The sequence below is a fragment of the Diadema antillarum genome, unplaced genomic scaffold, assembly GCF_040938485.1.
Source record: "Diadema antillarum isolate AM-2024a unplaced genomic scaffold, OU_Dant_1.0 seq00000136_RagTag, whole genome shotgun sequence".
Lineage (NCBI taxonomy): Eukaryota > Metazoa > Echinodermata > Echinoidea > Diadematoida > Diadematidae > Diadema > Diadema antillarum.
Genome location: NW_027271213.1, coordinates 1,764,180 through 1,788,883, shown reverse-complemented (window position 1 = coordinate 1,788,883; position 24,704 = coordinate 1,764,180). Strand labels below are relative to the sequence as shown.

At 37.1% G+C, this 24,704-nt stretch overlaps 1 non-coding gene across 1 annotated transcript; it reads left to right on the top strand.

Annotated features, from left to right (window-relative positions):
• Positions 1 to 8,170: 8,170 nt before the first annotated feature.
• On the top strand, positions 8,171 to 8,244 carry Trnat-cgu (transfer RNA threonine (anticodon CGU)). The gene has a single exon. It is a non-coding gene; the product is annotated as a tRNA-Thr (tRNA).
• The last annotated feature ends 16,460 nt before the right edge of the window (positions 8,245 to 24,704 follow it).

Genomic DNA, 24,704 nt, shown 5'->3' with positions numbered 1-24,704 from the left:
TGTACAGCAAATCACGAATAAAGATTTGCAAACAATAGTTATGCAAAAGTTCCTTTAGGAATGCCGTATGAGATTATTCACTCTGGAGGAATAGCGTCTTATTCATATAATTTTCACATTTCCAATTTGTTAAGGTTATAATATAGTTAAAAATACAGACAACTGCATGCTGGCACTACTTCAGGCCATAGATTTCCGCTTCGATAGTAAATGCCATGCTTTGCGATACCGAGGCGTTTTTAAGGTCACTGAATGCAGTGCATAACGGTAAACAATAATTGTTTATCCTTCGATCATAGCTATTGATCCGTTACCTTAAAAGAATTGGAGACAATGGCCCGAATTCACGAAGGCGGTAAATCTTTGTCCAACCATGGACAAAGACCGTAGTTTTGTATGAGTCAGCGCCAAGTGTCGCATGGCCTATTTCGCGATGAAATTACTGATTTCGTAACGAAATAGGCCATGCGACACTTGGCGCCCCATACAAAACTACGGTCTTTGTCCATGGTTTAAACCATGGACAAAGATTGTACCACCATCGTGAATTCGGGCCAATGTGGTGTACTTTTGTGTGAAACCATACTATTTTCTATCATGCCATGGACTGTCAGGTAGTTTACTTCTGCTTCTTATAGTGCGAGTATTTTCTTTTCACTTTACGGGAAATGCCTACGTACTTATACATTAATCTCTGCAAGGATGTTTTACGCCCTTTCTATATACACAACACGATTCTATAGCCGCGTGTATTTTGTGAAGAAAGTCGACTTATGGTGAGCAGTAACGTTTTCTAATTCGAAGATGCTTTTTGCGGACCCTCCGTCTGCCTTAAGCTGTGATATCTCTGATATTTCGGACATCGTTGAAGACTGCTTCTATTCCAATTTGCATTTACCATCGTGTACGCAATTACATGCTCGTGTTTTATGCTTCCCTTCAATAGTCTCACGAAAATACGCACTAGCAGGAACTTCTAAAATTCAAGTTACATTCACCGTATTTTCAATTTTCTATTTCTCCAATGAGGGTACACCAAAGTAACAAATACAATAAAACTGAATTTGCTTATTGAGCATGAATAAAATGAACAAAATGGTCAAAGATACAGAGACATTTGGAGTACAAAATGAATAGAGAAGTTTGGGGATACCAACCTGTAACAAGCATTTGTTGCGCAAGGCACATTGTAGAACTTCTTGGGATTTTTTTTTTCTTAATTAAGGTGATGTGACAAACAAGCCGTGATCCAACCTATAGAATAAAATTGAAGAATAAGCATGAAAAGTACTTTAACAGTCGTTTAATGCTCTCGAAGTGGTCACATTTTTGTAGATATACACTCAACTATACAAGTGCACATTTTTTACTACTTAACTATACAATAAGTGCATGTACCAATTGTTACAAGTGTATCTAATCAAAGTAGGCCTATATCAGGAAGATACGTTGCCAGTGAACATGGACGATGGAACGATTGAAAGATAATGTATGAACGGAACTGGAGGATGTTGAGGAATGCTGGGAATAGAGACTCCATATTTTAGGGAAATCTTAAGTTTCTACGTGTAGTGACGACACCTTGCGGATCTTTTTCGCCATCGCCAGATGTACGCCATAAAATTCTCTCGTCTTTACCCGTCACATAAAATGCCTTTTCCAGACACGTTTCCCCTCACACATAGCCCTGGAACAGACGTTAGATTTCGGAAGCGAAGTACGAGCATGTTATCAATATTTACACAGCATACCGAATACTCATAAACAACGTCCAATTCTCCATTTTCTTAAGATCCAGATGTGGGTGCTTCCTGCTGTCAAACATGCCACTATCAGAGATTATTCATGACGATATTACTCGAACTGCTTTCAGTATTAGATAATTGAAATTTCGCAGAAACATGTGACAGGTATTTCGAGAGAGAGAGAGAGAGGGGAAGAAAAAAAAATAAAACCAGAACGACGAATACTCATACACCAACTTGTCCCACGATCTAACAGATTCCGCCGTGCATAATACGCGAAAATTATTACAGTGTACGAATGCTATGCTAGGTCGCAATTGAACTTGCTATTAAAAATGGATGTTTGGGCTTCTCTTGCTTTTCATTGTTTTAAAAGGGGAAAAATGAAATGCCTTCCCCCGCAAACACCACACAAAACAGGCACCGACACATAATGCATATTATATATATATATATATATATATATATATATATATATATATATATATATATATTATATGCGTGTATATGTATTCTTCGCACGATTGCAGGTGGAACAAACACACGCTGGCTGCTTCCGCAAACTCCCCAGACCCCAAAACCGGGTGTTAAATGTGATCCCGGCGGCACACACCTCGGACACGTTTACATTGTTTTGCACTTTTGCCTTGCCCGCTGCGAAAATGCGAGACCCGTAGAAGGGGCCATGCAAGACTCGTTGAACACACCTTATATGCTTCTCGAGCAAATTGTAAGACGATTCAAATGGATTTCTCAGACGCCTTTTATTTCAATACAATTCACTCTTCCCATTGGCAAGAAATCTACAATAATGGGGTTTTGTTAAAGGATGAGACCAAGAGAAATAGTATATAATGTTTGTTGTTTCAAATGTTTAAGATTTTGTGAAGATTTCGATTTTCTGGTAATTATTTTGATGCACAGTATTATCCTATGGTGTTATAGTTCCCTCCTACGCAATTTCTTTACAGTATCGACAAACTCAACAATACGCGTTAGCCTTGATGGAGAAATTATTCAAAGTAAATCTGGTTGAGGCAAAATATTTACGTTTTACAGTATTGTTGATAGCGTTGTTTCTCTTAAGCTTTTCTTTTCGTTTGGCGGTTTGTCCCTTGTATCGTAACTATTTTTTTTTTCATTTATTTAAAATGATCCTTGTTGCAACTGGAAAAGAAGTGTCAAAGTTCAGGGCCAAATCCAATGGGCCTGATCAATGCTATCATGTTATTGTTCTGATTTCCTTCGTTAGGTATTTCGAAAGCAAGTTGTTGTGAAATGGATTTGTGAATATCTTTTTAACCTTCCGCGAACAAATTACAATCGCAAAAACGGAATTAGAGGTCATTTTTTTATTTGAACTCATTTGAACAAGTCATTGAAGCATCGACTTTAAACTGTAAGTGTCACACGCGATAGCATGACCACTGCATGGCAATAAAGTATAAACACACGCCTCCTCTTAACAACAATAAACAATGTTATTCCTTATGATAATTCCATAGGCTCAGAAGATTGTATACTTTGGAATGATTATACACCTGCCTGAAAGTAATGGAATCCCCCTCCGGTTCTGAGACTATTACCGAAATGTCAATGCGCAAAATCCGAAATGTATCATGACTTCGGGTTCGTGACAGCAATGCAAAACGACAGGAAAAACGTGGGATAAACCCCACATGTCTGTTCAGAGAAGAAAAAATGAATTCTGTATACTGTAAAGCATAGTTAAGATGAAAATTATAAAATTTCTTTGATATTTTGTTCAAAACTCTTTCTATACGTCTTCATCAATCTATATACTACAGGGACCAAAGAAAGAAGTACGTGACTGTAGCATTCTTGGTCACTAATGGCTATTTTCAAACTTGTTTGTTGTGCTATAGTTTGGGCATGTGTGTTAGATTGTGATTGTCAATAGATAATGATTCGATTAGTGATAATTGTTTAAAGAAATATTGTGAATAATGGAATCCAAAATGTTCATGAAATCCAAGTCCGTTTATGTTTCATTGTGTTCGTAGAAGAGTATGAGAAACATGATCTGACGCGTTTTTTTTTTTCGGTGAAACTCAACAATATCTAACGGCTTCACTGTTCTTGATGCATATCTTGTATACGACTTTATTTTTGCCAGTAATATGAACTTGAAGCGATTGCAAAATGTTTGCTTCCTTAAAGCTCACATATCAAATATAATAACATTTATACAAGCAGTTTGCATCCACCAAGGATCATGTGACGCGCACACACATGTGGTACATGTACATGTTAAGGTATGTGTGTATATCTATCATCTATCTATCTATACACACACACACACACACAAACACACACACACACACACACACACATATATATATATATATATATATATATATATATATATATATATATATTATGATATATATATATATATATATTTGGGTCAAGAGGGAGAGGATGGGCAAATATCGTGTTTAAGGATAAAGGGCACGCAGGATTCGAAGCCCAGATGTTTTGTTTCCAATCCACAGCCTTATCCATCATACCACTATGGTTCCATCCCATGTTTTTTGTTTTTGTTTTTTTTTCTCTTGAGTACATAATATATGTGTATTCAAAGTAGTATCAATTATCTGGAAATCTAGCTTTTAGCATAATACCATGAGAAAAGCCCAAAGCAGCAAACTTCGAGGATTTCATCAGTGATCATTCTCAATCACATGACCAAGAAATGATTATACCCGAGTCAATTTCCAGTCGCTCTTAAATGTGTTTACTGACTAATTTTGGATATGGCTAACAGGTTGGACTTTAGAATTGCCCGGGTATTAAAAAGCATGATGTAATCTGCGGCAGAAAGAAATATGTTTGAATTTCGAAGAGTTGTTTTCTTTTTTCATTCACCAAACAGTTAGTTAGGGAGCAGAGATTCAATAGTCAGTAGAGCGAGAGGCGTCTTTCTTTATCATGTTGAAGATGGCTGTTCCAATAAGTCAAGCTGCACCAAGACCTTTTTGCAGTATAAAGAACGCCCGACAAAACGGAGCAGCGAAATTGATCTCGATCGATTTCCGTCTCTCAGCGAGCGACGCGAGTGAAGGCAGAGTGAAGCCATATTTTCAAGTCAACAAATATGCCTGTTTCCCGTGTTTCTCACTGCACAATGGATTAAAAGTTGTTTTCATCACCACGCCACCCCCTGGCGAATCTCTCATGATGAGACGACTATAAGGTATGACTTCAAAACGCACTTTTGTCATTTTTACTACGTTTTCTTGCGTCACTAGGAATGAAAATGAAATCTAGGCTCTATCTATGAAGCTGTTACGAGACATGCTACACAATGTATTTTTCTCGCGCACGACACGAACATCGCTGAGTGGTAAACGCAGTGGACAAAAACTTCTAATGGACATGGCTTATCAATGAAATTGCTGTACGATGGTCCTTGCTTGTAGTGTCAATAAAGAGTGTTTGTCCAAGGAAAATTACGAGATTTCCGTCTTGTGTGCAAACAAGACTTGTCAAAATCTCGGCTATATCGATAACATCTACGGGCTCTTTGTCGGTCGAATTTTTCGATCGATTGTGTTCGTCCTTGCGCAAGTCTGGCATTCAAAGCCTTCGTATACTGGTGGGGGTCTTTCCTGAGACTGCCTGTACCCCGGAGTCCGTCGGGTGTTTATCCTAGTTTGGATGACGCAGAATCGTGACCTACAGCATAGATCTCGCACGGCGTCAATTCGATTTTTATCAGATGACCAAAAAGAGAGAGGGAGTAGAAAGAGAGAGAGAGAGAGAAAAAAAAAAGAAGACATTATGAATAACGCATGGTTAGAAGCAGATTTCATGGCGTTCCTCGAACTTCTTATGTGGAAGGAAGAGATTTCGCGCTCGAGACGTAACGGCGCGGGGGCTTAAACAGGCCCCCTGTCTTTCCAGCGAGCAAATGTGTGCATTTGTTTCTATTCTAAAATTTTGTGGTGACCAGGAAATAACAAGGGTACTTGACGTCAGACTTAAAGTCAAGTCTCTTTTTTATTTTTTATTTCTTTCTTCTTCTTCTCCCAGCCAAAATTTCGACTATCATGACTTCATGCTCATAATAAACACATAAAGGGAACTTCTATGTCTCATATACACTGTATACTTACACTATAGATGATTGATAACCACCTTCCAATTCAAAGATAAATATCATAATACACCACAATCAATTTGAACTTTTCATCTGTTTGTCGATGGATGTGCAGGCTTGTACCAAAGCAAAACATGCAGAATGTACTGATGTGTGATTTTATAACTGCCCGTCTGCTTCTGTTTTTCAGTTGTTCCTGGTATTTCTTACTATGATTTTTTGATGATGTCTGTCATATGTTCCTTTTTTTAAGGCGACCAGATGTGGCTGTATTGCATATCAACGCAAAATGTATAAAAATATAATTTCGTCACATGGTTCGGAGAAAGATGGTACCATTATCGAATCGATGGGAGCATCATACTAACACCATCTGTCAATGATGTAGAAGTTGTTGAAGAACTTGATACCATCACTCCAAGATCAAAATAATGAAAAACTCCTATACGTCCAAGTCGAGATGTGATCGTTTCTTCATTTTTTTCTTTTTTTTTCCCTTCCACACGGATAAACAAAAGAGACAAGATTTGATCGACCAGCGATGAAATCGTGTTTGAATCCAATCCGATGACGGTAATCTCGTCAGAGCGAGAGCTTTTTAGATGTTACCTGATACCCTTTTTGCCGCCAGACAAAAAGTCGTAGGTTGAAGCTGTTTTCCACACGTATGACGTCACGGACTGGGGAGAGGGGCAACATTTGGCGCTAATATGTTCGCTTTCCACTACCATACATTCTTCTCCAGGATGTCATTTTCAAATAACAAAAAAACACAGAGAAATAAAAGTCGCCCTTAATCACTTAACCATATGTGTACGTCAACATCACTGTGATGGAGTAGGTATCCTTCCATTATCTCCATACCATTCCTAATGAATAAATCGATAACTGATTACTCTGGAAGAAGAACACACTCCCAATTTTGAGACGCTATCTAATTTTGACAGCCCTTCAATGTAACCTATTGTGAGATGATTTTTGAAGGTTTTTTTTTTTGATCAGTCAAAGTTACGTCTAGCGGAGGACAGCCTTTGAAGTCTTTCGCGTGAAACGTATGACTTACATTCGCAAGCAATTAACACTGATTTCGTCACATAACCATTTTAGATCCAGATGAATTACAGTATATGATTTCCTAAAGATAGATGTTTATAATACATTTCATGGAATGAATGTGTTTACACAGTATATGTGTACAGAAATAATCGAGACAGAGAGATGTTAAAGGTTGAGGAGCAAACGTCAGCACAAGGCAACTGTAGGACGTAAGAAATTTGCTGTTGCTTGAATGTTGTTCCCATGGCAACTGACAGTTACTAGTATACTGTGTCCAACAAAGACCACCATCTTGGCATCAGCAAAGTATCATTCAATATAACTATTACATGCATGCTGCTCGTCAAGGTTAATTCGAAATACACGTAATCATTATCGTATATTCAATAACAAGTGAAATCAGTAAAGAGATACATTTTAGCAGTCACTATGAAAATGATTAGCTATTTTTACCTTGATGTCGTTAACACACACACACACACACACACACACATATATATATATATATATATATATATGTATATATATATATATATATATATATATATATATATATTTATATACCTCATAAGTGAGATTCGTATCACTGATTGGTCAAAAGTATATCACGTGACAAGGTGTAGTCCCGTCTATCTTGCCTTAGGGTTTTCATGTAAGTGATAGAAAGGCAAAACCCTCGTGATAGAATTCATAAACCCTCCGCGACTTTTGTTCACATAATCAAGTACACTAGACTTCGCGCGCGGTGTCCGCAACCCCTCCACGTACCCACCAAAGACGTTCACTACTCGCATCGTATAAACACATGCAAAATCATCCCACAGCAGGCATGTTTCAACTTGGCTCCTCCGTGATTCGGTGCTTTTATAAAATGGGTTTCCATCGGGATTCGAACCCAAGACCTCCGGATTACTAGATCTCGGGTTCGAATCCCGATGGAAACCCATTTTCTTTACTCAAAGTTTTCTCTATTTATAATTCATTTCTGTTCATTTTCCCTTTCTTTGTTTCAATATATATTATTTTAAAAAAAAACATGCATCGCTTCGGCGATCCCTCACAGTTGTTCCAAAGTTGATTTACATCCTTTGGGTTTAGGCCAGGTTAATGTGTGTGTGTGTGTGTGTGTGTGTGTGTGTGTGTATGTGTGTGTGTGTTTGAGTGTGTGGCAAACATACACTCACTATAGCTTCTGACCACACGAGAAAAGAGGAATCAAGGGTTTTGGGACGAACATCGAACTAGGGCTTTCTATAGCTCAGTCGGTAGAACACCGGTCTCGTAATCCGGAGGTCTCGGGTTCGAATCCCGATGGAAACCCACTTTCTTTGCTCAAAGTTTTCATTATTTATCATTTATTTCTGGTCAGTTTTCCCTTTCTTTGTTTACATATATATATATATATATATATATATATATATATATATACATGTATATATATGAAGAGTTTGATTTCAAAACAGTTATTTCTAAACATTTTAAAGTAAGTGCATCATCAGATAGAGCAAAATAAAACCATTCCAATGATACCTCTCTCGCTGCATTACTAGAAATATTCTTAAAGTTGTGAGTGAAAATATCCCATATTACCCTTGTCTTTCTCAGGCTAGATCGCATACATCTCAAAATGACAAGAGTGGAGATAATTCGTTTTGCTATCAAATTCTTCATGTGTATATATGTATCCATGTCCAATTATATAGATTTATCCCATACTTCCAGACGGCTCGGCGTCGGCCGATGAAAGGAGGTACGATACATTGTTGATCATCCCCAAAACGATCGTTTACACACATTTCTAGCCGATAACAGCTAGACTTTCATATCACGTTTCTGACGATCAGTTTCCAAAGAGCCGAAGAGCTTTTTTTTTTTTTTGCTTCCATCTTAGAGATTTAAAAATTCTTCTCAATCGATCATGTGTCTGGAGGAATCTTACTCTGTTTCTCAAACGGCCGCGTGCATGATTTCAAAGCGTCCGATCACTAATTCCAAGTGATTTGGGCTTTGCCTGTCATCAACAAAATGCCAGACAAGGAAACACGTTTCGCTTTGATGTGGCACGGAAGTGTGAGACAAGTTTTCAATCAATGACGCTGAAACGCTCCAGGAATTGAAAAGAAAAGGAAGAAAAAACCGCGCTCGGTAAATATTGGCGATAATCATATACAAACTTCGCAACGCAAATCAATCCGTCGAAAAGATTGGTTTAGCGCCTCTGGGAATTTGACCTAAAAAGCTACAAACTTGAAAGTTTTTAAGCAATGCGTCTGCCTCACAGGCCAGGAAATAAGATTCCTCTCTCATTCCTTGATAAATACCAGTTCTCCTTCCCAACGGTACACAGCGCCACAGGATAGAGGGTGTTGAATTTACGTGTTGTTCGATTTCACAGATTAAAATCACCAGTATTTTTTTACAATGATACGAAAACGGTTGAACACTTTTTTTTTTACAAAGTCATGAAACATAAATGACCAAACAGTGGCTTTTTATGTATCATGACACTACTCATATTCCTTTTGGGAGTGAAAAGAACTTTTAAACACAAGATGATGAATAACTTCAACAAATAGACAAATATCCAGCGTCCATGAAAATAGGTCGTCTCCGTATTAGCAGAATCGCATGATGTCTTCCCGCGTTTACGCCTGACTAGTAACTGGATTGAACGAGAGGAAACTCGAAGAAAATGAAGAAAGAAGAATCATCTTTATTGGTAAATCGACAGGTTTTCAAAAAGTTTTTGAAGACACATTTTGGAATAGTTGCCTTCAGCGTAGCGACGAAATACTCCAGAGATGGGGTCAATTTTTCCTATAGTGTTGTTTGTACACCTTCTTACACATTTTCACATGTTTTTACGCCCATATAAATTCTTTTGTACCTTTTTTATTTTTTATTTTTTGCTTTCTCGAAACACATGAGAGACTGAAGTACACTTGAAAATGATAGCTTGTTTGAAAGGTACTGTTTACTATTGGGAGAAGTGATTAAAAAAAAATGTTCGAGTAATCACATTTGATGCATATGTGTAGGTCAGTTGTATCAGAAAACATCCTTCTATATAAAAATTTCGCAATATAGAAAGCCTGAGGAGATATCACTTATTTTTCCTTAATAAACCATAACTGTGGACTACTTATTCTAACTATTATTCACATTCTGTGTATTTAACAGTACTTAACATTGATTATTATGATTAACATTTTTACGTTGATTGTTTTTATCCCCAACTCACATTTTAGAACTATTTTGAAGCACTAAAGCGGGGTTTTTGTTTTATCTGCAAACATCACGATAATGGCAAACGGCAAATAGTGCCTTAACGTCCCTTCTTAGTAGCTGTTATGATATCACAAAGGGATAACAATAAAATACTCGCTGGACTGCGAGAGAACCATTGCACCTGAAGCTAATGAAGTTCGAGAGGCAGAGAATGAACTTCGGCATTGGAAAAGTACCACCACCTGAACGCATCGTTGCACCCATAGATAATGATCACAGCGCGACGTATATTTTTAAAACACCTCGTCTGAAGCATGGTGGATTTAAAAACCAACTTCATGCTCCTTGCATAAGAACACGTATGTGAATCTTATCAGCCTTTGCGCTGAGGAAATACACTGCGTTCAACCATAAAATTGCTACCTGCAATGCAAGGGTCCTACTTACGTGGCGCTGATTCTTTATCGTCTTTCTGAATCAATTTCTTGTTGCATTTCGCCGTGGGAATCATTTTATTGAGCATTTCGATCTTTCTCAGATGTTTGATGTAGGCATTCGACGTCATTTTCGTAGATAGGAGACAATGACAAAAGTGTGCTGTTAAAGGGAAGGTAAACCCAAAGAACAATGTGGAGTGAGTGAAAGCAGCAACATTAGTAGAACACATCAGTGAAAGTTTGAGGAAAATCGGACAATCGATGCAAAAGTTATGAATTTTTAAAGTTTTGGTGTTGGAACCGCTGGATGAGGAGACTACTAGAGGATATGACGTATGAGTGGACAACAATACAAAGAAAATATAAAGGAAATTCAACAAAAATTCACTTTTCTAGAATTATGAAAGAGCAATGGACCAACCGCTTTCAGAAAGCAGGAAGAATAATAGCTACCCTTAACATATGTCAATATCAAGTTGATGGAATTTGTAATTTTCATGAAAAATGGATTTTTGCAGAATTTTCTTTATATTTTCTTGGTATTGTTGTCCACTCATACGTCATAACCTCTAGTAGTCTCCTCATCCAGCAGTTCCAACATAAAAACTTTAAAAATTCATAACTTTTGCATCGATTGTCCGATTTTCCTCAAACTTTCACTGATGTGTTCTACTAATGCTGCTGCTTTCACTCAATCCACATTGCTCTTGGGGTTTACCTTCCCTTTAAAGGAAACCAAAACCCAAAGAGAAATGTGGATTGAGTAAAAGTTTTAAAGTTTTGGTGCTGGAACCGCTGGATGAGGAGACTACTAGAGGTTATGGCATCATGTGTGGACAGCAATATAAAGAAATATAAAGGGAATTCCACAAACTTCACTTTTCTAGCAAAATGAAAGAGCACTTGATAAACCGCTTTCAGATAGCAGAGGGAATAATTGATACCCTTAACATAATATGTCAGCATCAAGTTGTTGGAATGTGTAATTTTCATGAAAAATGGTGGGGTTTTTTTGAATTCCCTATAAATTTTCTTTATTTTGTTGTCCACACATGACGACATAACCTCTAGTAGTCTCCTCATCCAGTGGTACCAACACCAACACTTTAATAATTAATAACTTTTGCATCGATTGTCCGATTTTCCTCAAACTTTCACTGATGTGTCCTACTAATGTTTCTGCTTTTACTCAATCCACATTTCTCTTGGGGTTTTGGTTTCCTTTAAGTTTTAAAAACATTTAACACACAGTAATATAATAATGTAGAAGCTCTTTATCAAAACAGCATAACAGTTTTATCGGCAACTTTCCATTGTCTTCTGGAATTTAACATGTTAAACATTGCCCAATGATTCAATGTCATTCATTACATTTTAGTGGCACTTCCGGTTGACTCGACAATGGTCACTGTGTGTACCCCTTCGCACTTCGCACTGTGACTTACGTAAGGGGAGAAGTGCACGTGGAATCCGTCGTGTGAATGAACTTCTGTACTCATACCAGCTGGATTTTACACGGGCTTACCTCTCCCTCCATCGCGGCTATGTTTTTCATTACCGGAGAATATCCATTATGGATGAGGGGGATTCTCAGCCGTGGCAGACTGGAGAGAAAGTCTCATCCATTCATGCCCTCATGTTTATGCAGCGAGTTAAACAGCGGCGATTAACGGAGATTGCTGGGCTTCCGGAGATTCGCGGGAGAGCCAGAGATTTCGCGGGAAAGTAATACCCGCGACTCCCGCGAAAATCTGCCGCAGCCTTGCACGGGTGATTACCGGCTGCTCTTGCCGTTTTGGAAGCAATCTCCAAAAGTCATTTCGGGCATTACGACATCTGGGTCAGTCACTCTTAAACTTTTTTTAGAACTTTTTTTTTTATTTACGGTGAAACACTATCAACACTTTCTGTTTCTTTGCGAACGACCACTGATGGACGAGGATAACACGGGGGCGCCAGCGGGAAGGAATTATATGCCGCAGGATCCAGAGCAGATAACACTCAGCTCTGCGTTAACGAGGGAAAAGAGATTCTAGTTCAGAGCTTTCCTGTTTCTTCCAATTGCACTCCAGAGTATACATATATACATATATATGTATATATATATATATATATATATATATATATGTATATTTATATATATATGTATACACACACATATATATGTATATATATATACATATACATATATGTATATATATATACATATACATATGTGTGTGTATATATATATATGTATATATATATATATATATAGACAGATAGATAGATGTATATATATATATATATATATACGTATGTATATGTATGCACATAAATGTACACAGAGAGATAGAGAGAGAGACTTTAATGTCTACATTGCGATAATCGCCATCACAGGGAAAATCCTCATGTTTCATCATGCTATATACTGATTTGTACTTTACGATTGTTCTTGTCGGCATATCACAATGTCTGCATTATTGGGTATGATCACATGTTACATTGGACAGCTGAGTTGTATTGAATAAATATATGTATATTTTAATACTGATTTGTACTTTACGATTGTTCTTGTCGGCATATCACAATGTCTGCATTATTGGGTATGATCACATGTTACATTGGACAGCTGAGTTGTATTGAATAAATATATGTATATTTTAATACTGATTTGTACTTTACGATTGTTCTTGTCGGCATATCACAATGTCTGCATTATTGGGTATGATCACATGTTACATTGGACAGCTGAGTTGTATTGAATAAATATATGTATATTTTAATACTGATTTGTACTTTACGATTGTCCTTGTCGGCATATCACAATGTCTGCATTATTGGGTATGATCACATGTTACATTGGACAGCTGAGTTGTATTGAATAGATATATGTCTATATATATATATATATATATATATATGCATACATATATATATATATATATACGTATTATATGTGTATATATATATCTATGTACATATTATATATATATATATATATATATATATATACGTAGGTCGTGTATTTAAATACTGTTGGTATGATATTTTTACTGCCTGTAGAAAATTGTGGGAAGGCGGGCTTGAAAATTCAAATGTGACATAAGGGAAATTCTGGCATGGCAAGACGCTATTTGTACAATGTATATGACGAAGTTCACGTCAAAAAAAATATAGAAAGAGTGCAAATAGTGCGCATGCAGGATTAAGTGATTACTTCGTATATCTCAAATATAACAATTCTCTACACTCTTACAGACTTGGTCGTTAGTAATGTAATACGACTGGGCGTTCCCTAGAATGTGCTATATATGTATACAAATAATCGGATTGTTTTTCATGGGTTGGAGAACATCAGTGCTGAGGAAAAGAAAGTTGTTGGTGAAGATAACGATCTTGAAAAATCGTCAGAAGTGTACACCTAATCCTGGATTAGTAGTGATTAGGTCAGCAAACACAACCACACTGGAACAAGTTAGAACCTCCCAAACTGAGCCTTTATACAGCCAAAAAATCGAGAAAAGTAGAAAAGTCATGAAAATCACCTTTCTGAATAAGAAAACAATCGAAAACCTCATTATTGTGACTGTAACGCACAGTAACAAAAAGACTTCCTTGTTGAGTACAAAAGTAAGGTCTCTTTCACCTTTCATAAAAGGAAGTAGTTTCTCTAAGGATCTCTTATGTGACAATATCTTTCTCCAGGCTATCAGCAGGGATAAAAACATTTTCATTGGATAGAGTTGAGATGTTTTCCCAACCTGTTCATGAAAATCACTTTCTCTTTAACCTCTCAGGAATGAGATCATCGTGACTCTGTATTATGAATTGGTCATTTCCCCACGTTTCTTTTGATAGGAATCAGAGATCGCTCTTTTTCTTTAACCCGATGCATGCCAAATTAGGTTTCGTGTTGTTTTGTTGTTTTGTTTTGTTTGTTTTTGGTCCATGGGTATGGCGTGAAATTTGTGCACATTTGACTCTTTGGCACACACACACACAAAAAAAAAAAATGTTAAGCAATTATCATACCAACAACTATAGTGATTTCTGCGTTGTTGGCTTTCCTCGAATTCTCGATTGGGTTTTATTTATTTAAAATTCAAGAAATGTATAACATCTATCAAAATGAATCACATACACCCAATAGTACTGTATCAAGGAGGTACGAGAGAACACTGTATCAACCATTCCAGAGTTATAAATGACAAAGTGACACATGTCTAGTTTTCAGGATTTCCATCAGGAATCCATCTGATTATGAAGTTAAACGTACCAAAAGTATATTACTTTACTGTTGTGTCAATGTCGAGAAGACAATTTCGACTTGTATGTCTAAAAGAAAAGACTGAAGAAATTCATAACCGTGATAGCCAAGTTTTTAGATTTTCAATGCTAAAATCATCTGTATAAAACAGTTTTCGGATGCATAACAACACTATGCGAACAAAATAAGAAGCATCAATATAGAACCAAATTCTCTAAACACAATGTCTTTGTTCTATCAAAAACAAAGATAACAGGGCGTCAATACTACATTGTATTTGCGCTTCAAATTAGGTCGTATAAGAGCATAAGCTTTTTTTTATTACAACAATTGATATCATTTTTCGTTAGATTTTTTTTTCTTGAATTAATGGCAATGTATCCCGAAGAATTCATATTTTCTATTTTGTGCATGAATGTGTTTCATCTTTTAAAGGGTTAATTTTGAACTGTTGGTTCATCTGTAAGATACTTGAATGTTCGATTAATGGTTCTTTCAAAAAAGCTGTAATAGTATGTATAAAAAGATTACTGAAACCTGTAGGTTGGGTTCCATTTTCGCAGGTAACGTTCATTCTGCCCCCCCCCCCCCCCCCACGGAAGAAAGCAGTAACTACATATCTGCTGAGCTGAGATAAATGATATTTTGTGTTTTTTGCCGATTCTTTGAAAACACAGAAACATTCAAAAATAATTTTGTGGTATGATTATGCACCATACCTAGTTGTCTAACAATACCTAGGAAAAAAATAATTTTTACGTTATTTTTTCAATGTTATTTAGGAAGATGTAGTTACTGCCGTGACTTAGCCTTGATTTTGGGTAGTTTCCCCCATGGAAAAAAGCAGTAACTACAGATGGCCAGGAGTCTGCTGTTTTCCCCATGGAAAAAAAAAACCAGTAACTGCACATTTCCAGTCAAGCTGTAGCCCAGGTCCAGGAAAGGATAGATCTAGTCTAACAGATCTAGACTAGGGTCTAGATCTAAATAGCGTACCATGGCATAGCCCACATCTAGTAGTACTAGTACATGTACAGTAGTACCGGGTAGGCCTAGTATTTTTGCAATAGACCTAACTGTACCACTTTTTTGTGCCATGAAATTCCTCAAATTTTGAAGGGGGCAGTTCAAATACAAAAATCACATTTGGATGATTTTCAATTTATTTTCTACTGAAGACTTCAGTCTGAGAATTTGATTCTTTTAAGTTTAGATATATCTAGATAGTAGATATCTAGATCTGGAGGAGTCTAAATTTTGGTAAATATAGTCTAGATCTAGATTCTAGGCCTATCTAGATCTAGACCTTGGCCTGGGGTAGAATCTAAATTCTGTTATATTCTGTTATAACACTAGTTAGAGTTAACGCTACTTAGATCTGGGTCTAACTGTTAATATCATCAAATTGTACTCATCATCAATCATCATCATCATCAACAGCATTATTTTGTTGTCTAACACTAGGGAGTAGGGTCTAGATCTAGATCTAATACAAGTTTTACAAAGTTTTAAAAAAATGTTGATTGTAAACTTATTTAAATGGCTGTTAAATTACACATTTCTGGTCATTAAGTTCAATCTACTGGAGATCTGGACTTAGTCTCAGAAAGTAAAATACTAGGCTAACGTTAGTAGATCCTAGCTGTTAGTTACAAGTTAGACTTTCTCAGAGACTATGTCCAGATCTACAGTAGATTATAGTAGACCTAACGTTATTATTACTAAATTTCTACTCATATTTTCAGCTCACCTTGATTTTCTGGTTCTGGCCAAAGCCATGGCCATCATGACTTTTTCTTTGCAATTCATGGTAGATTTTCAGGCATGCCTGGACCGCAGAAATTTTTCAGTCACTGTGTGACTGCAGGGTTAGCACTGTCACTCAGACTGTACTGTGATGACTGTGATGTGATGAATTCTGCAGTGCAGTTGGAAGCATGCTGCAAAATATTATGCGCATGCAGCATTCTGCACTCTGAGCGCGCTCAGTCTGCCAGCTTTGCTAGTCTCCAGAAAGAAACTTTTGCTACAACTTGTCATATGATTCCCAGAGTCAAGTTAGGCCAAAAAAAAAAAAAAAAAGTTGCATCGGCGTAACATGAGATTTTCAAATAGGGTCGGTCGGGCGATTTTATTTATTTATTTATTTTTTTTTTTTTTGCTACCTGCATTTTACGTGTAAAACTCGTGCTCAGCTCAGTAAACAGTTACAACTGCTGCACCGAATGTGCTGTGTTCATCTATTCTACGAATCATTTATGAGACCGATATTACTGGAATTATACCCCTTCACAGAATTTAAAGATGTTGAAATCCATATCCTGAATGTTTTCACTTCATATTTTACCATTTTGATTTAGATAAGATAGATGCAAATTGACCCATATGTACGATCTTTTCATCGCACACGGCGATCTCTATTACATTCCCACATATACAGATTCGTGTAAGTTCTCCACACAAGAAACCTATGGCAAAACTGTGCACAATACATCGCAGTCTAAATGCTAAGTATACACTGAATAAATCTTGTTAACGCGTCCGTGTTGGAAACAGATGACGTACTGATCAAGCGAGGCTTAGAAATGCGAGGCGCTAGATCTCTCCCTCGTACATCCGATATCCCCAGAGCCGTTTCCACTTCAGGGTTTGTGCGATCGCGATCGCAATCAACAAGAAATTTGATATCGATAGCAAAAAAATATTTAAAGAACATGGGGTCGGCGGAATTGTTAGGGTCGGGCGGGTTACGCCAATGCAACAATTCTTTTTTTTTTTTTTGCCTTACTGGTGAAACAATCTTTTTATATCTACTCTCCTAAATTAAAGAAGAAACTGCTGTTTATATTGTTTTAAAAGATTGAAAGAATTTTTTTTTTTACATATAAGGGAAAAAATATACAGGAAGGACTACATAGTCTGAATGATTAGACTAAATTGGTAGTTACTGCTTTCTTCCGGAGGTTTTGTAGTTACTGCTTTCTTCCGTGGGGAAACTTGCAAAGTTGAATCAACTGGATGTAGTTACTGCTTTTTGCAAAAGTGAAAAATTGCATTTTTGGTCACTTTCAATTTTTTTTTTTCAAAACTGACCAATTCATATTAAAGAGCATTGGGTAAACTATTCATTTTTGCAACAAAAAAAAGTAAAAATTCATAAAAATGTCAGTTACTGCTTTTTTCCAATGGGGCAGCATTATTCTGAACATTCGCTATTCGTTAACATTTATAGCAATATCCCGTTCCGATGGTTCGTTATATTCCGAATGTTCGTAATTCCGAAAATGAAATAAGGTTCGTTGTTCTGAAGGTCTATAAATCAAAAAATGAAAGGGGTTTCGTCATTCCAAAGGTTCGTTATTCTAATGGTTCGTTGATCTGAAAATGTACAGACGGTGCGGAAAACCAATATTCGGAATTACAAATCCCTATTTCGTTTTTGGTTTAACGAACCTTCGGAACAACGAACCTTTATTTCATTTTCGGATGCATGAACATTTGGAGTAACGAACCTTATTTCATTTGTGGTTAATGAACCTTCGGAATAACGAACTGTAACCGGATTGAGAGTGACCACATCGCAAAAAATACAGACGGCAAGGCCTATCCTTGAGATAATGTTCACCGAGCACAGGCAAGTTATGGTTACTACAGCAATCATCAATTGTGAAGAATCTTTGAAAATAATGCCCTCTCTACAAACTCAATAATTGTATGCAGTTTCTCCCAAAAAACACTATTTAAAAAACAGCAATGCCTCCAATTTAGAAATTCTGAAAATAAACCCGAAATATCAACAGTTAATCCTCAAGCAAGTGTAAAGCCACATTATACAATGTGTACTTCATTTTGCGTCGTAATCACTGAAGGCAATTTTGGTTAAATACTTAATAAAAATACTGTCGCATGCAATTACTAGAACAAGACCAGCATAATCCTGGACAAAACCAAGACAGTAAGCCAATAAACAAATGAACCGACATAAACAAGCCAATGCAGTTAACCACTGCTTATTGATGAAGCAGAATATATACATTGGATATCTTCAGACAAAATCAGTTGCTTTTCGTGAAGGCAAGCGACGGAAAGCTCGCCTAAAAGGTTTAGTGTGACAGACCAGTAAAATGTTTTTTGGTTTTTTTTGCCGGACTATACGCTACTCGAGAAGAAAATATGCAAATGATGTACAGACTATATTCATGGAGTTTCAAATTGACCTGGACCATGTCTTCAGTATTTACCGACAACGAGGACAAACAAGTCTATACACACGAGAAGCCACCTTCCATCAAAAGTATGTAGCACGAGGTTCCCAAATGCTGTCTAGTCGAATGCTGGATCCTCCTGGAAGTTTCAAAGGCGGCTTAACTGCGAACATTCGCTCTTCAAGCGATTCAAAAAAAAAAGTAAATTGCAACCCATTTCAGCAACACATAACAAATGAAAGAACGAAAGAGGCTACACAGCTTCAAAAAAAAAATGTCTGAAGTATATCACATTTGTTTACAAATGGTCATCTGCGTGAAATATGAGTCGCCCTGAACAGAAATGCTGCGTTGTGAAAAGGATGTAATTATGCGTAATTACCTTATCAACAAGAGAAGATCAACGAGAGAAGGGGAAAAAATACCCCAACAGATAAAGTCCCTGAAACTATTATCCAACTACTGACAAGTTTTATATTCAGTCAATCAGTAAGTACCAACTCCGACATGACGGTATAGAATGGCTTTAGCGTTTTACATGAGGAGCCCATGACAAAATTTTCTCGGCTAATAGCCTAAAACAACGAGATTGAATGAAACTCCTCCCCCCCCCCCACCCCCACCCCACCCAAAAAACGACAAAAATGGACTCTGCATAATTCTTACACCTAATGTGATTTTCTCCAATGTCTCCGAAGTAGTATGTCAACAGAATTGAACCAAAATATAAATGATAAAACCTATTTCATTTAGTAGCTCAAATACAGAATGAGGAGAATCAAAATACAACGAAAGCAGAAGCAAATTATGTCGGAGTGATACCTGGAGCCTACTCGCGTCTGAACAAAATTAACTTATAATGAGTTTTGACAGGGCCGTGTCTGAACTTTCCCATCTTTGAAATTCAATCCGACTTGATCAATATACTATCATCACACAGCAACATCTCCAAAATGTGACCAATAATTTTAGGCGGTAGATATAGGAAGTTCTGTTCGAAATCTCACACAAGTTCGATAACATCAGGTAATTTTCATGCTACCGCTATCTTGTCAATATTGCGAAACGGTTGATCTTCAAAAATTGACAATCACATCTCATGACAACGTTCAATGAAACATTTACATCTTTGTTTGATATAAATTGAAGTAAGGTGTGATAAAAAATAGCCATTTCACTTTAATCCTCGACTACTGTTGTCCCTTTTTCTGTAATCTGCTGAAAGGCAATAAACTCTGTGAGGTATATGCTTCTTTTATACATTCATACACATATTTCGTATTATGCTTTATGATACTTCTTACAAATTGTTATACGATATAGTTTGTCAAATGTATACTTCATATTATGCATTACATTTTGTTTGAAAATTAATGGAAATATTATAATTGAAATGAATTCTTGGAACTGGATTGCAATGCTTTCAACCGGGTGGATATCGCCGCAGCCAGGGGATTCGAACAGCGGACCTTGGATTGACAGTCCATTGTTTTAACCACTGATCCACAGCAGCTCCTATGTATTGTGAATCATGAGAATCTTCAGATACAGACAACTTTCATAGCTTATGACTGCGTTCACTGAAACACATACCGATCCGTATGTTTGAGGTTACTCTATATTCTACGATCGCGATGATGGGAGATGCAAATTGGAATCTACATTATCTTAGTTTATCACACCGGACATGATTTTGAAAGGGATGGTACAGTTTTGGTTTAAATGGGGCTTCAGGTTTCCAACTTGTTTTGATTATATATATATATATATATATAAAAGCTGAATCCTAACCTCAACCAATACCAATCCATTTCCTAAAGCAACGGAATTAAGCAGACGTGACCGACTCACTGCTTCGTTGAATTATACAGGCGATCGAATTACTTTTACGGCATTCCTTTAAAAGGGCGGTTGCAGATGTGACGAGGACCGCACGCAGACACTACCAAAAATGAACACTAAAATGAAGTAAAGTAGAAAGCAAGCGTGACAGAAATATTGCTGTACGAAAAGAGATATTAGTATTGTTTGGTATCATCCTCCCCTGTTTCTTTAAAGGTATTGATTGTAAAAGATATCATCGCATTTTGTCCTTTGCAAACAGTCCTTGTTGAAAAGTCACACACAAGTGTTTCAGCTTATTGCCTATTGATACCTTATTCAATCGATGATCTTTATTCCCTCCTTTTTTTTTCAAAAACTTCAGTGGCTTCTATTTTTTTCTACTTTTCTCCTAATGTATTTAAGGCATGAACGTGCGTTGTCTTTTGTTATATTCTTGTTTGTAATCATTAATCTCAATCCCATCGGGCCATCATCCTGTCCTGTTTCTCTATAGCTCTTTTCTACTTAAAACTTCTGTCAATTAGTACATATGCGCTGTCCAGTGGAGATGCTATATGCCCTCAATTCCAGAGGGTAACACCGAGATGGGACAGTCGGAGATATTTCAAGAAACTAACCAACAAAACAAAACAAACAAAACATCACACACAGATGGGTGCTGGAGATTGATGAATTAAAACATTCTGGTCTTCAAACGGCTCACTTTGTCAAATTATTTTCGTTATTATAAGCTTTTGTTTTACTTTGTTTTGTTTTTACTGTCAAATCTCTTACCGTTATTTTTATTGAATAACTTATGGACGACAAAGTCTATTTCTTAAGCAGTTCCGCACACTTTCTAAAATTAACGGGAAAAAAGCACGCAAATGCTTTGTTATTGTCAGTGTACGCAAATGCAAGGTGGTCCTGTAAACAAAAACAAAAAATGAAAATTGTAAATGAAATATATCGCTTTGGTGACGTCAATTGAAACGTATCGTGATGATCATTACGAATTATTCAGCCAAATGGTAAAAAGGCTATCAGCCATATTTTGACTTTTCCTTCTCAGCTGTCATAAAATGTTATTTTGGTACGAAAAATACATTGCCAAAACAAACTTAAGAAAACCAAGTTCAGGAAAGAGTACATACCTCATCAAGGACATTGATCGCGTGTTGGTTTGGAAAGCTAATTTTGTATCATACAGATGAAAAATAACTTCTATCTCGTCAATACATTACAGTAGGCCCTATCTGTTGTTGTTGTTTTTCTTTTTTGTGGGGGCATATATCTACAGTGTATTTTGTTCTATCGTGCATTTGCCAAACTGTTGGAAATAAAACTTCTGGATTTCCGCATAGGACATATATATATATATATATATATATATATGTGTGTGTGTGTGTGTGTGTGTGTGTGTGTGTGCGCGTGTGTGTAGGAACCACTAGGAACGGCGGAGAAGAAATTCTCTCATTTTCAAGTTTATTTCAAGCTACATTGAACTTTCATCTCCCCCTTACCTACAGAAGAAAAAAAAAAAACATACTCTCCCCTGCAGATGTAGTTCAGCCCATCAAAGGTGAAGTTTCTTGTGTTTTTATTTTTGCATTTGTTTGCTTGTCTTTTTGTTTGTGTTGCATTTGTTTTGTTTTACATTAGAGCACTAAGGCAAATATCGAAGATTTGCCCACATTCTGATAGGTTTCAGTAATCTCCCCATAAGCCCGGGTGTCTCCGGGAGCTTTTAATATACGCAAAACGGCATTTAATACTTTGATGAGTTACATTTACTCCAGGCAAGGGCTTCCGACACTGGTATAGTGGCGCCGTCGCATTCGTGTGCAGCAAGCAAAAATACCTCGTCGCTGATGGCGTATAACTACAATGTACTTGAATTTTGTTGTCGTTCTTATTTCTTTTATCACTGTCGTGCAGATCATAGCTTGGGTATTACCGACTACCCGATCTTTCGAGTATTCCCTTTTGTTACTGCTAAATATTTCAGGAAGTGTATAACAGAAGAGCCGAACTCGAAGTGGGAAATGAACTTGGATCAAAAGAAGCCGACGGCGTGAAAGTCGCCGAGATATTACCACAAAAGCTAAGGAAACAGATTAGTGACAGAAAATGTTGCTAAATGTAGTCGTTTTGTTTTTATCCATTCATTCATTCATCTTTTTAGAGTCGATGTGTCCCCAACTACGATTTAGAAAACAATGAACGTAAAAAAAGATAACGTCAACTTGTAAGAAAAAAAAAATCGTGCCCTAAGTTGAAAGCTTCTTAGATAAGTGTCCACAGCAACCAGATATGTTCTGCAAAAATCAGGTGGCACACCTGTTGTAGATTAGGCATGCGATATGGTGTCGTCGTCGTGTATAATGTGTGCATGTGTGTGTGTGTGGGGGGGGGGGGGTGGTGGGGGAGTCAGAGTATAACAATGTGTTGCTGTAGACAGCAATTTCCTGAATCCTGGAGACAAGGCTAACTTTGAGCCAGGCTAGTAAACCTATTCCGACTGGCGAGGTCTTCTTCATAGAATCCTTGTATTGCGCCAATTGGCTTGGATTATGTCCTAGACCGGTTTTCTGAATCAGAGCTTCGCAGAATTCTGTCCACGCCAGGGTAAAAGCAATATACAATGAGCCATCAATCATGAATATATCATCTTTTATACATTTTCTCTTGGATTTTCGACCTTTGGGGCCGCTTACTTCGAGTAGTTTTCATAGGTGGTCTCGTATTAGTACATTATACGATTGATCACTTCAAGGATCCGGAAAGAAGGGAGAGCAGCACGTTTATAAGTTGTGATTCATTTGAAGAGGTGCTATGCGCTTATTGCACCTTAAATGCGCGTTTAGCGTCACGATGAAAGATAATCTAACCGGATGTTTCGCGAGACGACCGATGACACGTACACTCGCCGCGACTTTTGCGGCTTTTAATATGCAGCGCGCGTTACGTTGCGCGGACGATTTCGTTACTCGGTCTCCATCGAGCTCGAGTATGTGCGTCGTCACCGGGCCCGGAGTGAATAGGGATTACGGGTAGTATATCGCTTTCTCAAGTGCCCTTTTTCATGCAGCCATCAATCAAGGAAGGAAACTGAGAAAGAGCTGCCGTTTCAAAATGGCAGGGTTCTGTTCTTTTACCTTTTTATTTCTTGTCTTTGTTTTCCTTGCGACGCGTACCGTCATCGACTGTATCATTTTTTTTTTATGGCTTGTGCGTTACGAGCAGAGCTCTATCAACGCGAACAATATGATCTAGTCTGACATTTCACACAGTGGGACGCTCCTAATGGTCGAGCGCGATTTGGGTTTAAATCAAGTAGCCAAACCATTGTAACTTTTTGTCAGGAACAGGATATGGAATTCAGAAGAATAAACAGAGTTGGAAACCACGGATACTTTGACATAATGTAGAGCGTTTGAGCTTGTAACTTTATAGAATGTTTGCTTTGTATTCAAGCTAATGTGACAAGCAAGCGCAATATCAGACCGCAGAAGTTGGGTGTATTGTGTCTTGGTAAAAAAAAAACAACAAAAAAAACAAAACCCTCCCCTCATACATATATGAATGTGGGTCAGCTACTTATTGCAGCTCTCATAACAGTCATATCGATTTGGAATACTTGGAACTTGGCACACGTGACGTTACTTTGGTATCATGTGTCATGTCAATATCGATCTCCGATCCATGTATATGCTCCCAATGTGTTAAGATATTACGAACCCTAAAGCAGGTTCAAGATATATATATATATATATATATATATATATATATATATATATATATATATTTACCTATATGTATGTATATGCACGGGGC